General features: G+C 42.4%; 1 protein-coding gene across 6 annotated transcripts in view; it reads right to left on the bottom strand.

Annotated features, from left to right (window-relative positions):
• Positions 1-16,179, bottom strand: part of LOC122539828 (thyroid hormone receptor alpha) — a 352,280-nt gene that overhangs the window by 60,217 nt on the left and 275,884 nt on the right. The gene's annotated exons all lie outside the window — the stretch shown is intronic.

The following is a 16,179-nucleotide window of genomic DNA, read 5'->3' as shown; positions in this document are numbered from 1 at the left end:
CCCCCTTCCTATAACTGCCATCCACCACGTACTGTTGCTGTTGCAAATTCCTCTTCGCTTCTATCAGTCTCTCCAACCCGATCCACTCGATCTGATAAGATTCGCATCCAACAGTATTTATGGCAGATATAATCTGCAGTAACCCTTAAACTCTCTTTAAACTCCCACATCTGACAAGGAGTACATATCACTGCAAAGGCCATTTTTGCTCCTTCACAATCTACAGACCCAGAAAATAACACCATCTTATTCCTCTGCAAACACTGCCCCAGGTTAAATTAATAGCTATGGCTTATATTTTAAGTTTAATGAAGAGACTTATCTCCAAAAACATATAATCAAGAAAGAATCTGCTATACTCACTACTGCAGCCTTTCTCTTGGACAGACTTAAACTACAATTAACTTATCTGATTCTGTGTTGTGAACTTCGCCCAACAGTTCCTCCAAGATTAGTTGTGAATTTCACTGTTTGTTAATTTCCCAGATGCACTCCGATGTCCACCATTGATAATGATCAAATAAATAAAAAATGTGGTGAGTAAAATTGGTGAGGCCACTTTTAGAATACCGTGTACAATTCTGGTTGCCCTTCTATAGGAAGGATGCTGTTGAACCTGAGAGGGTACAGAAAAGATTTACAAGGATGTTGCCGGGACTGGAGGATTTGAGCTATAGGGGGAGGCTGAACAGGCTGGGGCTGTTTTCCCTGGAGCATCGGAGGCTGAATTGAATTGAATTTATTGTCACGTGTACTGAGGCACAGTGAAAACCTTTGTCTTGCAGCAATACAGGCAGATCACAGAGTTAAGTAGCATAGATAAGAAAATAATAGGTGAACAGCGGCAAAAACAAAAACACAGGTACAAGCAAATGTTGAGTTTGAGAGTCCATTCAGTATTCTAGCAACAGTAGGGTAGAAACTGTTTCAAAACCAGCTGGTGCGTGTGTTCTGGCTTCTGTACCTTCTCCCCGATGGTAGAGATTGTAGAAAAACATTGCCAGGGTGAGACGGATCTTTGAGAATGCTGGCGGCCTTTCTTTGACAGTGGGCCTGGTAGATGGATTCTATAGACGGGAGGTTAGGCCTTTGTGATTGTCTGGGCCGAGTTCACCACTCTCTGTAACTGTCTCCGATCTTGAATGGTGCAGCCGCCATACTAGGTAGTGATACATCCAGACAGAATGCTCTCGACGGCGCACCTATGAAAGTTGGCGAGGGTATTTGCCCTGGGGGGAGACCTTATTGAGTTTTCTAAAATCATGAGGGGCATGGATAGAGTAAATAGCCAAGGCTTTTTCCTAGGGTGGAGGTGTCCAAAACTAGAGGGCACAGATTTAAGATGAGATGGGAAAGATTACCCTGAGGGATAACATTTTTGCAGAGAGAGTGGTGTGTATGGAATGAGCTGCCACAGGAAGAGGTAGAGGCTGGTACAATTGCAATATTTAAAAGACATCTGGATGTGTACATGAATAGGAAGGGCTTGAAGGGACATGGGCCAAATGCTGACAAATGGGACTGGGTCAGAATGGGATCTCTGGCCAGCGTGGACAAGTTGGACCGAAGGGTCTGTTACTATGCTGTATGACTCTATCTATACAGAGCTGCGAATAACAATCAGGTTTAGCATCACATCAATAAAAATAAATTGCTATTGCTGGTTTCACAAGTCAGGGAGTGAGATGTTCAAACATGCTCTCTACATGTTGATCATTTAATTCAGTGTTTTAAAAAATAACTCACTGGATTTGAAGGTATAGTATAATTTAGAGAAATCTCAAAGCCTGTTAATATATTTTTGCTCCTTATTTAAATAATTGTTGTCAGTACTTTTCCTTTCTCCTATAATTGAAGTCTTGAGTTAAGAGGCAAAAAGGGAGGTGCAGTGAAAGGAGGTTTCACACCAGCGATTTTATGATTTTAGCTGTGGCTGGACTACAGTGTCATTGTGTTTGAGTATCTCTTTCACCTGTGCATGCAGTCCCCAGACTCAGCAAACGTTTTCCATTTAACTGCAGCAAGGTCACTCAGTTCCCAGGTCCCAACCATCACTAGGCAAACTATGACAGCAAACTCGTCATCTAATAAGGTTTTGTGATCAAAGCTCCAGGAATATGTCCATCTGGAGTTGGAAACCCCACTCAACCATACAACAAATTAAGGGGAGAAGATACACTGATGATTCCTCTTTAAGAAGTGACTTCAGAAAATAAAAGTAAAATCTAACTACTATGCTCAATTTACTTATTGTAAGTTCATGGTTCATTTCTTCAACCCTTTAGGAGATAAACTTCTTACCTTCTTCATAGCTTTATTAAAATTCAGTTTTAATTACAAATCCCTGCTGCTGGGCAGCTTTCCACTGTTTAATCCCGTTACTTTCCTCTCTCCACACATTGTGCACACTGGCGACTATGGACAAATTACTCATTTGATTCGTTCTGACAGTCTTTGCCTGAAGTCGACAGGGAAATGATCTTTTTGAGTTGAGCAAACATAAAAGTCCTTATTTTCAGATCAAGAAGAAATGCACCTAACTTTGGGAGGGAAATCTTAAAGGTCACTGCAGGAATATTAGCCAGAAAATTATTGAATGTTGATTTGAATATATTGGCTTAGAACTCTGTTAGTGCCATGTCTGTAGATGCTGGAAGAATACTTCAACCATGATATACAAGTCAGGGAGTGAGGTGTTCTAACATGCCATATGTTAATCATTCAATTCAGTGTTTAAAAAAATACTCATTAGATTTAAAGGAATAGTATAATTTGGAAAAAATCTCAAAACACTGTAAATATATTTTTGCTCCTTAATAATGCTTACTTAAACAGTTTTTGTCAGTATTTTTTCTTTCTGCTATAACTTAAGTCTTGATTTTTTCGGAAGGATAGGCTGATAACGATTCAGAAATCCATCATCTACATCGCAGGGAAAGGCAATAAAATTAAATAGGAGAAAGTGAGGACTGCAGATGCTGGAGATCAGAGTCGAGAGTGTGGTGCTGGAAAAGCACAGCCGGTCAGGCAGTATCTGAGGAGCAGGAGAATCCACGTTTTGGGCATAAGCCCTTCATCAGGAATTCAAGATGAAGGGCTTATGCCTGAAAACTCTATACTCCTGCTCCTCAGATGCTGCCTGACCAGCTGTGCTTTTCCAGCACCACACTCTCAAATAAAAATAAATGGTCAATTCTTTGTACGGAGCCTGAGTTTTGCTGAAAAAGACACATTTTGTCAAAGGTATCTGAGTTGCATCTGTTAGGACAATTCGTAAGAAATACCAAAGGAAAAGAAAAAAACAATATGTATACTGTATGAAAGGAGAGATCCGATTTGTTGGTAAAAGGATTCTGATTGGTAGAGGTATTCCCATGGAGAATTAACCATTTAATGATAACTGACAGTTAATTGCCTATTTTAATTTAATTTTAAGCAAGACAGGTTTTGGTTAAAGCATTGTCCTGAAAAATAAACCACAGGGTGGCTGTTACTTTCTTTGTTGAGTTGAAACAGATGCAGTGGGTGGACACATTCTTTCTGATTACAAAGATCAGGGCCCTGCAATTCATATATGTAGTGTCCAGTACACACAATAACAATTGGCATGCATGAACTAAGGTAAAAACAATGACTGCAGATGCTGGAAACCAGATTCTGGATCAGTGGTGCTGGAAGAGCACAGCAATTCAGGCAGCATCCGAGGACAGGCAAGTCTACAGCCATGAACAAGTATATTGGAGTTGCTAATAACAAATACAACTTGTGTGTTATAACAACTTCCTCCACCCACCACGCCCCCCCATACATACTTGCTCCTAGTCTCAGGTCTACATGTCTACATTAAACCTGCAATCTTCAAGTGGGAGTTGGAGGTCACCAACAGAAAGATATATTTAATCAGAAATACTTAACTGAATCTGGTGTATAGTGTTAAATTGTTCTGTGTTTGATTATGTGGGTCTGCTTACGATTGATGCTCATCGTGCTCAACTGGATAAATCTGGATAGTACATTGGGATGCTTAAAGGTGGCAAAACAAATAGAAGGGAGACCTTGTGACACAGTGAGTAGTGCTTTTGCCTCTGAGCCAGGAGCTTTGCATTTGAGTCCTATCCCCAGACTTGATTGTTGAGTATTCTCAGGATAGGTCAAGGATCAAACTGCAAACCTTTCCAATGTGGGACAATGGTAGAGTTAAAAGTGGGGAAGGATTCCTGTTCAGTCAGACGATGGAGATAAACTGGAGTCTCCAACATTGCTATCCATAGACTAGGCTGCAACATGCATGGAAAAAAATACTGCTTGTTGCCATAGCAACTTTGACTCCCTCAGTAAAGTGCTGCCCACCTACACGAGAAGTGGAGGTTGGTGTTACACATCCAATCTTCATGTAGATTTTTAGTTTAGGTATGGTAAACATCAAATTTAAAAGCCAATCATGATTTTGAACAAAGCTTTTAGTTTTACACAGGGTGGCCTCTCTCACGATAACATTGTGCCAATAATACATGTCAGGAATCAGATTCAGAGATTTTCCTTACACCTGTGTCACAAACCCATTCTGAATGACATAGCATAAAAACATGCAATTTTATAAAAAAGAATATGTGTATTACGCTAATCAATCCGGTTCTCCCAGATCAGCATTACAAAATGGATGAATTGTTGAAACATAAATGAGCACAGAATACTTAAATCACTCTCTCCCCTATTATGATGAATGGTGCTGTACTGAGAATCATTGGGTTCCATCTGAGACCCTGTCAGATCATGGAATCCTTACAGTGTGGAAGCAGACCTTTCAGCCCATACCACCTCTCTGAAGAGCATCCCATGCAGACCCAAGCCCTATCTTATCCCTATAACCCTGCATATATCCATGGCTAGTATACTTACCCTGCACACAATGGAGAATTTAGCATGGCCAAGCCACCTCACCTACACATCTTTGGATTGTTGGAGGAAACCAGAGCATCAGAGGAAGCGCACACAGACACAGGGAGAATGCGCAAACTCCACACAGTCTGAAATTAAACCTGGGTGCCTGGTGCTGTGAGGCAGCAGTGCTAACCACTGAGCCACCATGCCACCCCAAGAGCTTCTTCTACCTTAAGGCACTCTTTAATGCCTATTTTGTTGGGGTGGTGCGTGTGTGTGTGTGCATGTGTGCGTTTTGGCTCAGTGACTAACTGGTTGTGAATTCTACTCATAAGAGTGGAATTCCAGAGGCCATGAGAATCTTGGCTTCCAGCTGCACACCTTGAGAAAGTACCACCTACTGAAAGCTGCTGGCTAATCACAGGCTGGTCCCTCCTGTATATGTAACGGTGCCACAGCGGAGATGGTGACTGGTGCTGCAATGACTTGAGGCCTGGTGTTGGTTTCTGCATCCTGGGTCGCGGGTGAGTGATTCAGGGGGTAAGCAGAAAGAACACCCACAGCCCCATGCCCCGATGCTGGGTCCTTTCATCAGGGAATGATCATTAACGTCCTCCCCCCACCCTCACACTGCCCCCTGCCCCAGGAGCCTGAATGGCAAAGTTAAATGCACAAATTCTCATCATGGACAGCCATGGAATGGTGACTGGAAGATGAGAGGGTGCTCGTTTGCCAAATTCCCACCTGATTAAAAATCATATCCTCATCAGCCCGCCATGAAAGGGGTGCAATATTCCGTTCCTCAGTCCTGAGGGACGTGTCTTTTGAATCAGATTAAATGGGTGTCCTGACTGCCCTCTCACGAGTCCATAAGTGACTCCATTGGCATATCCTAAGGAAGTGCAGGGGAATTCTACCTGGAGACCTGTCCTATATTTATCCTTAAACCATGATTGAATGTATGGTTGTGGCAATTCGCTCTGCACAAATTGGTTGCCAAGATTTTGATGTTATAAGAGACTTCACTTTGAAGGGGAGATCTGGTGGTGCAGCAAGTAACATCACTGAATCCAGCTGTAAACTTTCATTGTAAGTCCCACTCAAGAAGCCAATGGCCAGAAGAAGCTTCTGGAAATGAATGAAACCTATTACAGATAGGGAAGGACACCACTTGCACTGGGACAACACATCCATCCTCGGACAAGCCAAACAGAGACATGCATGAGAACTCCTAGAAGCATGGTATTCCAACAGGAACTCTACCAACAAACACATCGAGTTAAACTCATCTACTACCTCCTGAGAAAAAGAACAGGAAATGACATCATCACAGGAAATGATATCACCACAGGAAATGGCATCACCAACCCAAAGAGACCCAAACATTTAAACAAAAAGTAGAAATCATCAGCAGTGCTTCGAACGGAGGCCCACTGAAGATGTTACCTACTAGGGTGACGAAACATCTGGAAAAGAACCTTCTAGCTCAGCGAGCAAACCTACATCCAGAACCTCAACCTGATCCACAAATCTTCTCAAAACTCGCTAAGACTGTTTTTACATTTTATAATCGCACAGTTCCTTGGAAGGAAGGAAAAAAGAAAGAAAGGAGAGAAAGTTCAGGGCCCGATTTTAACCCATTTCACATCATTAAGTCAATGTTCACAGTGTGAAAGTGAATGAGTTAAAGCTGGGCCCTTGATTTAGGAAACTCTCAATAAAGTGAGGCCTAGGTGCAAGACAAGCCTTACTTTATTTTTAAGTCGATTTGTCATGAACTCTTCCTGCCCCCTTACTCATAACAGTTTCTAGATTTCAATCTTGTTTCTTCTAATTTTGAATGAGGGAATGTATCCTTGCAGTTTGGCTGGAATAACACCAATGAAAGCAAAATAGGAGGAAATTGCAAATGGTAGGCTATTCCTGGTAACGATAATGTGTAACGTTGATTGTTTGCACATTGTAACTGTTTATTCTAGCTGTAATTTGAGATTAGTGAAAGGAATGAATAACATTTGGGGTTTAGTCTTGAGTTTACCACCCAATGAGTAGCTCATATTGGCACAACGATTATTCTCTCTTTGGTTTTGGATTGGATGTTTCCAAATTTGAGCTAAAAAAATTAAAATGCAAACCATGCATTTTAAAATTTGACTGTGACAAGATAAATCAATTTGCTTGACCATCTGATGATGTGGACATAGCATTCCTTAAAGTTACCTGGAGGAGTTATTGACAGCAAAAGGAAAAGGTCTGGAAAAAGTTACAATCCCATTTCAGTGATCCACGTCAAAACTCTACTAAATAAGATCTGAAGGGATCCCCAGGGTGATTCTCAAAACATTAGTCTCCAGATAATGTGATTAGGAAGGAGTGTGGAATGTTACTGTTCATTGCAAGGGAAAGTGAAGTGAACGTAAAAGTGGGAAATAAAAGCAAACGTAAGATACTGTGAATGCAGAAATAAAGGAACGTTAAGCATGTGAAATAGGTGAAAATGCTTGGTGTGAGAAAGAGAAAATACGTCTGCTCTGTTGAAAGGATAAGAGGTATACCAGACTCATAACACTGATTGTTTCTCTCTCCCGAGATGCTGCCAGACCTGCTGAGTTTCTCTGGCAATTTCTGTTTTATATAAGTCGGGAAGTTTTAGTGTAGCTGTACAAGGTCTTGGTAAGACCACATCTGGAGTACGGTGTACTATTTTGCTCTTCTTATCTGAAAAACAATAGAATGTATTCTCTTGTGCAGGAGACTGAAACAAGAGGGCACAGTTTCAGGCCAAGGGATCTTTTTGAGTTAGAGATGAGGAGGAATGTTTTCTCTCAGATGCTTAGTTGCCTGTGAAACTTTCTTCCCCTGAAAGCAATGGGGGCTAAGTGAGACAGATGTTTAGTAGACATAGGAGTCAAGGATGTTTGGGAAGGGATAGATCAAAGGAAAATGAAGCTGACACCACAAACATATCAGCCTTGGCCTTACCAAAGGGCAAAGCAAATTTGCAGGGGCAAATAGCGTACCCTGCTCTTCAGTCCAGTGTATTCCTTCCAGCTCTCTCTGGGTGCCATGAGGCCTAGCACTTCAGGTATCTCCTGTCTCAGAACCCGTCGGGTACCCATGGGTGCTCAGTCAACTCCACTTTGAGGATAATCTTCTCATTGAAGTGACTGAGCTGAGCTGAGATAGTCACTCACAGAGAGGGAAGATTAGAGTAGAAGTGAATCAGTCAACAAATAGTCAACAAATAGCAATGGTAAGTGGATGAGAAAGCCATAAAGCTCCCATGAGAAACTGAGGAACTAGACCTAGATATGACCTAGATATGAGAAGAGGTCTTGTGGTACATAACAGCCCCTGCCTCCGAGCTAGAAAGGAGATTTGAGTCTCACTCTGGGACCTAAGAATTAGAATCCCTACAGTGTGGAAACAGGCCCTTCAGCTCAACAAGTCCACACTGACCTTGCGAAGAGCAACCCACCCAGACCCACTCCCCCACCCCTCATTTCCCCTGACTAATGCACCTAACCTACACATCCCTGAACAGTATGGGCAATTTAGCATGGCCAATTCACCTAACCTGCACATCTTTGGACTGTGGGAGGAAACTGGAGCACCCGGAGGAAACCCACGCAGTCACGGGGAGATTGTGCAAACTCCACACAGACAGTCGCCTGAAGTTGGAATCGAACCTGGGTCCCTGGTGCTGTGTGGCAGCAGTGCTAACCACTGAGCTACTGTGCCACCCCCACTTGATCTCCATGATAGGGCCCCTTGCTGAAATATTTGTTTCATCAAAAAGCAGATGTGAGGTGTTGGAAGACTGGAGGCTGGCTAATGTGCTGCCTCTATTTAAGAAAGGTGGTAAGGAAAAGCCAGGGAACTACAGAGTAAGCCTGATGTTGATGGTGGGTAAATTGTTGGAGGGAACCCTGAGGGACAGAATTTACATGTATTTGGAAAGCCAAGGACTGATTAGGGATGGTCAACATGACTTTGTGAATGGGGAATTGTGTCTCACTAATTTGATTTAGTTTTTTGAAAAAGTAACAAAGAGGATTGATGAGGGCAGACTGGTGGATGTGATCTTGTGGACTTCAGTGAGGTGTTTGACAAGGTTCCTCAAGGTAGACTGGTTAGGAAGGTTAGATCACATTGAATACAGGGAGAACTAGCCATTTGGATACAGAACTGGCTTGGAGGTAGAAAGTGGTGGTCGAGGGTTGCTTTTCAGACTGGAGGTCTGTGACCAGCGGTGTGCCACAAGGATCGGTGTTGTGTCCACTGCTTTTTGTCATTTTATAAATGATTTGGATGTGAACGTAGGAGGAATGCGTTAGTAAGTTTGCAGATGACACCAAAATTGGAGGTATAGTGGACAGTGAAGTAGGTTACCTCAGATTACAATGGGGTTTTGATCAGATGGGCCAATGAGTGGCAGATGGAGTTTAATTTAGATAAATGTGAGGTGTTGCATTTTGGAAAAGCAATTCAGGACAGGACTTATACACTTAATGGTAAGGTCTGAGGGAGTGTTGCTGAACAGAGACCTTGGAGTGCAGGTTTATAGTTACTTGAAAGTGGAGTCGCCGGTAGAAAGGATAGTGAAGGCGGCATTTGGCCTGCTTTCCTTTATCGGTCAGAGAATTGAGTACAAGAATTGGGAGGTCATGATGCAGCTGTACAGGACATTGGTTCGGCCATGCTTGGAATATTGCGTGCAATTCTGGTATCCCTGCTATATAAGGATGTTTTTCAACATGTAAGGGTTCAGGAAAGCTTGACAAAGCCCTTCCTGAAGAAGGGCTGATGCCCGAAGCGTCGATTCTCCTGTTTCCTGGATGCTGCCTGGCCTGCTGCGCTTTTCCAGCAACACATTTCCAGCTCTGATCTCCAGCATCTGCAGACTTCACTTTCTCCTCTTGACAAAGATGTTGCCAGGGTTAGAGAATTTGAGCTATAGACAGAGGCTGAATAAGCTGGGGCTATTTTACCTGGAGTGTCAAAGGCTGAGAGGTGACCTTTTGGAGTTTTATAAAATAATGAGGGGCATGGATAGGGTGAATAGTCAAGGTGTTTTCCCCAGGGTGGGGGAGTCCAAAACTAGACAGCATAGGTTTAAGGTCAGAGGAAAAAGATTTAAAAGGGATTTAGGAGTAACTTGTTTATGCAGAGGGTGGTGTGTGTATGGAATGAGCTGCCAGAGGAAGTGGTGGAGGCTGGTTCAATTACAACATTTAAAAGGCATATGGATGGGCATATGGACAGGAAGGGTTCAGAGGGATATGGGCCAAATGCTGACAAATGAGACTCAATTTATTTAGGGTATCTGGTCAGCATGGACGAGTTGGACCGAAGGGTTTGTTTCCGTGCTCTATAGCTCAATACTTTGTAAGTGGAATTTAGCCAAATAGATTGACTATTGACCTGTAGACCTTTTTAATACATCAATAGCAAGTGGTAAGAATGGGAGATTCCTGTTAGCAGATAAGTTTGATGTGGAATGCTTCTGCCCCCACCTTTATTAGGAATGCTTCTTAAATCAGAGATTTAGCATCTTTCCAACTTCAGGTTATTCTGGAGTACCTTATAGCAGATGTTTCAAGTTGAGTCCCTGTTGCAATATTAGCAAAACACCATAGCAAGCCCCTATCAACAGCAATAAGATGATGGCTAAGATAATCCATTTCTTTCAGCGATGCTGATTGAGGGATTTGTTATAGAGTTTGAACTGTGAAAAACAGAGACATGTTGCTGAAGCTTTTTGTGTTGCAATGATCAGAGCAAACACGAGAATGCCCAATTTCAAATGATCATACCAATTAATACTCTGGGAAACGCATGCTTATTGGTTGGTAATATACTTGGCATTACAAGCACAAGAATGCCAAAGATATTGCCAACCCAATTGGCATCCCTTTCCCCTGTTGTATATGTTGTTGTGATGATTTGAAATTGGGCATTCTTGTGTTAGCCCTGATGGGTACAACATGAAAAACTTTGACAATGTTTGTGACATTCAGGCTATGAGTCAGCAAGGTGCTGGGTAGAACTCTCTTCTTCTGTAGCCAGCCAAGAGGGTCGATGGTACCTCATGGTAATATTTTTATGGAAGACAGCTTGTCCAACAGTACAGGACTCCCTTGTTACAGCACTGTTCAAGTTAGCATTGAATGGCTGACTTCTGCTCTTATGTCTTGTGGTTTTGTGGATTTTCAGTCTGGATTTTCTGCACAAGTTGTGGGAGTGGAACATGGACCCAGAAGCTTCCAACTCGGAAGTGAGCGTGCTATCCATTGGAGAAAGGAGAGAGGTTGAAATGGGGGTGTGGGTTAAATGGGGAATGAAGAGATAAAGGGCATTAACTCGTTTTCTGTATCAAAATGTCTAAACTTTGGTGTTTCTAATGCCAAATATCTAGCCAACTAACCAACATTCTTTTCCCCCTTAGTATAAATGGTAGGAAAGTACAATGAAGGAGAGAAGTGAATTGCTGTAATATTTTCAAACACTTGATAATACTGAAGTAATGACTAAAAGAAAGAGAAATCTCCAAAATCAATATGATTTAATCAATGTAATTTTCAAGGTTGAATCGGTTCTGAAGTATTCTGTTACTCAATCCATTCTTCCATCACTCTCTTCCAATTTCTGAGTCTACAGACAATCAATCCCCCAAAAAAAATTGGAATGTACTTTCACCTTCTGACTGACCAACCACCTCGACAATTGCATCACTTCACTTTTTTTGTACAATCGTCAACAGGAATAAACCTCTGTTCTCAAGTTTATCTTAAAAACTGAGTCACGGAGTTTGCTTGTGGGAGAGATACACTTTGTGGTTTCCGCTGCCGACAAGATTAAAAACGAACGGTGTCACATCGGATTAGAACACAGTTACAGTCCCTGATTGTGAGCCAAAAGGTCAAATGAAGAAAGGGGGTTATGCACTTGCTTGAGCAACAGAGGGAAGTGAGCTATTAATGCAAAATATTCTGTAATCCCTTCAGCATGTGGCGGAACAAGGCACTTTTAGTTGCTGTGGAAACAGAAAAATTTGTATGATTCTTTTACTCCAGCACTTTTCCATTTCATTCTGAGTTAGATACTTTTGCTTGGACAATATTGGAGCTTTGCCTTGTCATACGTTGTGTATGTAAAAGTGCTGTAATCAGAATTCAGGGCCTGTGCCTCAAACAAGCATTAGGTCCAATTAAGAAAGGGAGAAATAGCAGCAAGTGTAAGCCACTTGCCCCCTTGAGCCTGCCCTGACAATCAATGTGTGTGATCTGATGTGGCTTTAACTCCACTTTCCTGTCTACGCTCCAAACCCCTTGTTGACTCCCTCGTTGAACGGTCTAACTCAGCTGTGAATATAGTCAATGATGCAGTCTCCATCACTCGCTGAGGAGAGAATCCCAAAAAGCTGACGATCCCCTCAGCAAAGAAAATCCTCCTCATCTCCTTCTGAAATAAGGAGACCCCTTATTTTGAATCGTGCCCTGTTGGTGGAGCCATTCGAGATTCTTTCACAAGGAAAGATGTCCTCAGTGTCCATTCTGTCAAATCCCCTCATAATTTTATACACTTCAATAAGATCACCTCTCATTTTCTTACAACCCAGTGCAAGTACTCACGACCTGTTTGAACCTTCCTCCATAAAGGGTTCATTTGGAAATTTTCTTCCAAATATCATTAAGTGACTGGATACAGCCTGGACAGTGTAAGCTTACTGTTCTCAAGCACTTGGTTGCCAAAGCAGTGGACATTAAATGATCGGTTAGAGTAGTGACACTCTGGGCGTTGGGGAGTAGAGCTTCAGAGCTGGGGTCTGTTACAGCAGGAGCATAGCTGTTATAGGTCAGTCAGAGATCCATGTCAGTCACTGTTATATACCATGTGACAACTGTACTTAACCAGCCTCCCAGTCCATGTTTTTAGTGAGAACTTTATTTCACTAAACCAGATTCCATAAAACTAATCTCACTAATTATTAGCTTCCCATTTTTATACAACCAATTCACACCCAATTATCCTTTCATTAATAAATCTATTACCTGTTCCCTCATTCCATTAAGTCTCAGACATTCCTTCAAACCATATTAGATCATAGAATCCCTACAGTGTGGAAACAGGCCATTTGGCCCAACAAGTCCACACTGACCCTCCAAAGAGCATCCCATCCAGGCCCATTCCCCTTCCCTATTACTTTACATTTCCTCTGAATAATGCACCTAACCTACACATCCCTGAACACTACGGGCAGTTTAGCATGGCCAATTCGCCTAACATGCACATCTTTGGACTGTGGGAGGAATTCTATTCGGCCCATTGGGTGCACACTGGCTGTCCAAAGAGCAGCCCACCCAGCCCTCTAACCTAGCACCGGGACCCCACATCTACCATGGCCTCCACTCCTCTGGGTACCACAGAAAATTTAGCACAGCTAATTCACTTAACCTGCACATCTTTGGACTGTGGGAGGAAATTGTAGCACCTGGAGGAAACCAACGCAGACACATGTGCAAACTCCATGCAGACAGTTGCCCGATAGTTGCTGGAATTGAACCCGGATTCCTGGTACTGTGAAGGAGAGTGCTAACCACTGAGCCACGGTGCTGCCCAAAAAGCTAAATAAGGTTATAAGATGAGAAAGCAATAAATGCTTGCCTAGCCAGCAACACTCACATCCTGTGAGTGATTAAAAAAAAAATTATTTTTACATCATGGAAGGATGAAAAGATTTACAAAGACATTGCCAGGGTTGGAAGATTTGAGCCATAGAGAGAGGTTGAATAGGCTGGGGCTGTTTTCCCTAGAGTGTCAGAGGCTGAGGTGTGACCTTATAGAGGTTTATAAAATCATGAGGGGCATGGATAGGATAAATAGATAAAGTCTCTTCCCTGGGGTGAGGGAGTCCAAAACTAGAGGACATGTATTTAGGGTGAGAGGGGAAAGATATAAAACAGACCTAAGGGGCAACTTTTTCACATATATGGCGGTACATGTGTGGAATGAGCTGGCTGAGGAAGCGGTAGAAGCTGGTACTTTTGCAACATTTAAAAGGCATCTGGATAGGTATATGAATAAGAAGGATTTAGAGGGATATGGGCTGGGTTCTGGCAGGCAGGACTACATTGGGTTGGGATATCTGGTCGGCATGGACAGGTTGGACCTAAGGGTCTGTTTCCGTGCTGTACCTCTCTGTGACTCTATGACTGTATGACTCTATCAACATATAGTAATAATTATGAAACAGGACAAGGTGACAATGTGTTATATTCCCATTTTTCTTCTCTTTTGGCCAACAAAAATGCCTCACCTCACTCAGAGCCATTTACTACTTTTCTGCTCTTTTCAACCTCCCAAGTTAATTGAGAACCCATCACAGAGATTTCCAATAAAAACCATCACTAAAAACACCAAGTTCCTGACAACTCTCAAGATGGAAACTTCAAAGCACATTGTCCCAATCTTAATTATTTTAATTCTTTGTTTACCTGAATACTATTTTCCTTCTTGGGATTTTTCACAGTTGCACTCAACTCTACTTCAAAACAGTTATTAGCTTGGGTGCCCAGCCTATTAGATTTTGACATTTTTCCATTTCAGTTTCCAAACTGCTGCATATTTTGTGAGGCCTTATTTTGACCAAAAGCAATGGGATGAACATACTTCAGGTAAGCTTGCTGATGAAAAGTTGATCCACTCTGTCTGATTTATAATCCAATGGACTTTAAAGCCTCAGACACCTGACCTCCAACTGGGAATTCTGCTTTAAGTCTATTTATGACAACGTTTTCATATTCATTGTTGCCACTTCTTAAAAAAATCTTATGTGCATCATAAAGATGCCTGCAAGCTAATCCTTATGGTGCCAGTAAAATATAGCAGGGTCTGTTTTTAGACAGCCTGATTTTAATAAGACATACCTTACTGAGAAGTGCTAAACTATAAAGGCATCATTCACATTACATTCACAATTATTTAATCTCCAGGGAGTCCTCACTGCATTTGGTGCCTCCTTTGGAGGGTAAAGAAACCCTGCCATCTTGAGCTGAGCTACTTGCTAAAATGTGTGAGATCAATTTATCAACACCCCCCGTGCTGATAAGAGCATAAACATCTTCAAAACTTCTGTTCCTGTTGTAGATGAATCTGCTCATAACTTGGTTCTCCAGTTTTTCTTCAAAACCTCATGCCATTGACCCTGTTTTTGCCTTATAATTCTCACCAGGACATACCTTCTCTGTGGAGAAAGTAAGGACTGCAGATGCTGGAGATCAGAGCTGAAAATGTGTTGCTGGAAAAGCGCAGCAGGTCAGGCAGCATCCAGGGAACAGGAGAATCGACGTTTTGGGCATTCCTGAAGAAGGGCTTATGCCCGAAACGTCGATTCTCCTGTTCCCTGGATGCTGCCTGACCTGCTGCGCTTTTCCAGCAACACATTTTCATATCTTCTCTGTGCATATTTGCCAATGTGATACTAGGAGAAAGTTAGGACTGCAGGTGCTGTGGAATCAAACTCGAAAAGTATGGCGTTGGAAAGGATGAAGGATTTATGCCTGAAAGGTCAACTCTCCTGCTCCTCGGATGTTGCCTGACCTGTTGTGTTTTTTCCAGCACTACACTTTTCGACCTATGTGATACGGCAGGTTATCCCCTCCCTGGCACCTTTGTGGACACCTCAAATTCTCTCCAGATTTATTCTTCTTGTTTTTTTGTCACATCTTTTAACTTGTTTCTGGTTTATTCATGGCGATTAAGAATTTCTGGGCTCCTAGTGGTATTCCCGGTTTTTACTATCTTTCTGTTTCAGGACGCAAGATAGCACCGGCAAGCAAGAAGTTGGTTTGAAGTGTGTCTACTTCAATGCCAGAAGAATCCGGAATAAGGTGGGCTAACTTGCAGCATGGGTTGGTACCTGGGACTTCGATGTTGTGGTCATTTCGGAGACATGGATAGAGGAGGGACAGGAATGGTGGTTGCAGGTTCCAGGATTTAGATGTTTCGGTAAGAACAGAGAAGATGGTAAAAGAGAGAAGGTGTGGCAATTGTTGGTCAAGGACAGTATTACAGTTGCAGAAAGGATGTTTGGGGACTCATCAACTGAGGTAGTATGGGCTGAAGTTAGAAACAGGAAAGGAGAGGCCACCCTGTTGGGAGTTTTCTATAGGCCTCCGAATAGTTCCAGAGATGTAGAGGAAAGGATAGCAAAGATGATTCTCGATAGGAGTGAGAGAGACTGGGTAGTTGTCATGGGGGACTTCAACTTTCCAAATATTGATTGGGAACACTATA

Source organism: Chiloscyllium plagiosum, chromosome 33 (genome assembly GCF_004010195.1).
Source record: "Chiloscyllium plagiosum isolate BGI_BamShark_2017 chromosome 33, ASM401019v2, whole genome shotgun sequence".
Taxonomy (NCBI): Eukaryota; Metazoa; Chordata; class Chondrichthyes; order Orectolobiformes; family Hemiscylliidae; genus Chiloscyllium; species Chiloscyllium plagiosum.
Note: the sequence above shows the minus strand (reverse complement) of the source record. Positions and strands in the feature narration are given on the sequence as shown.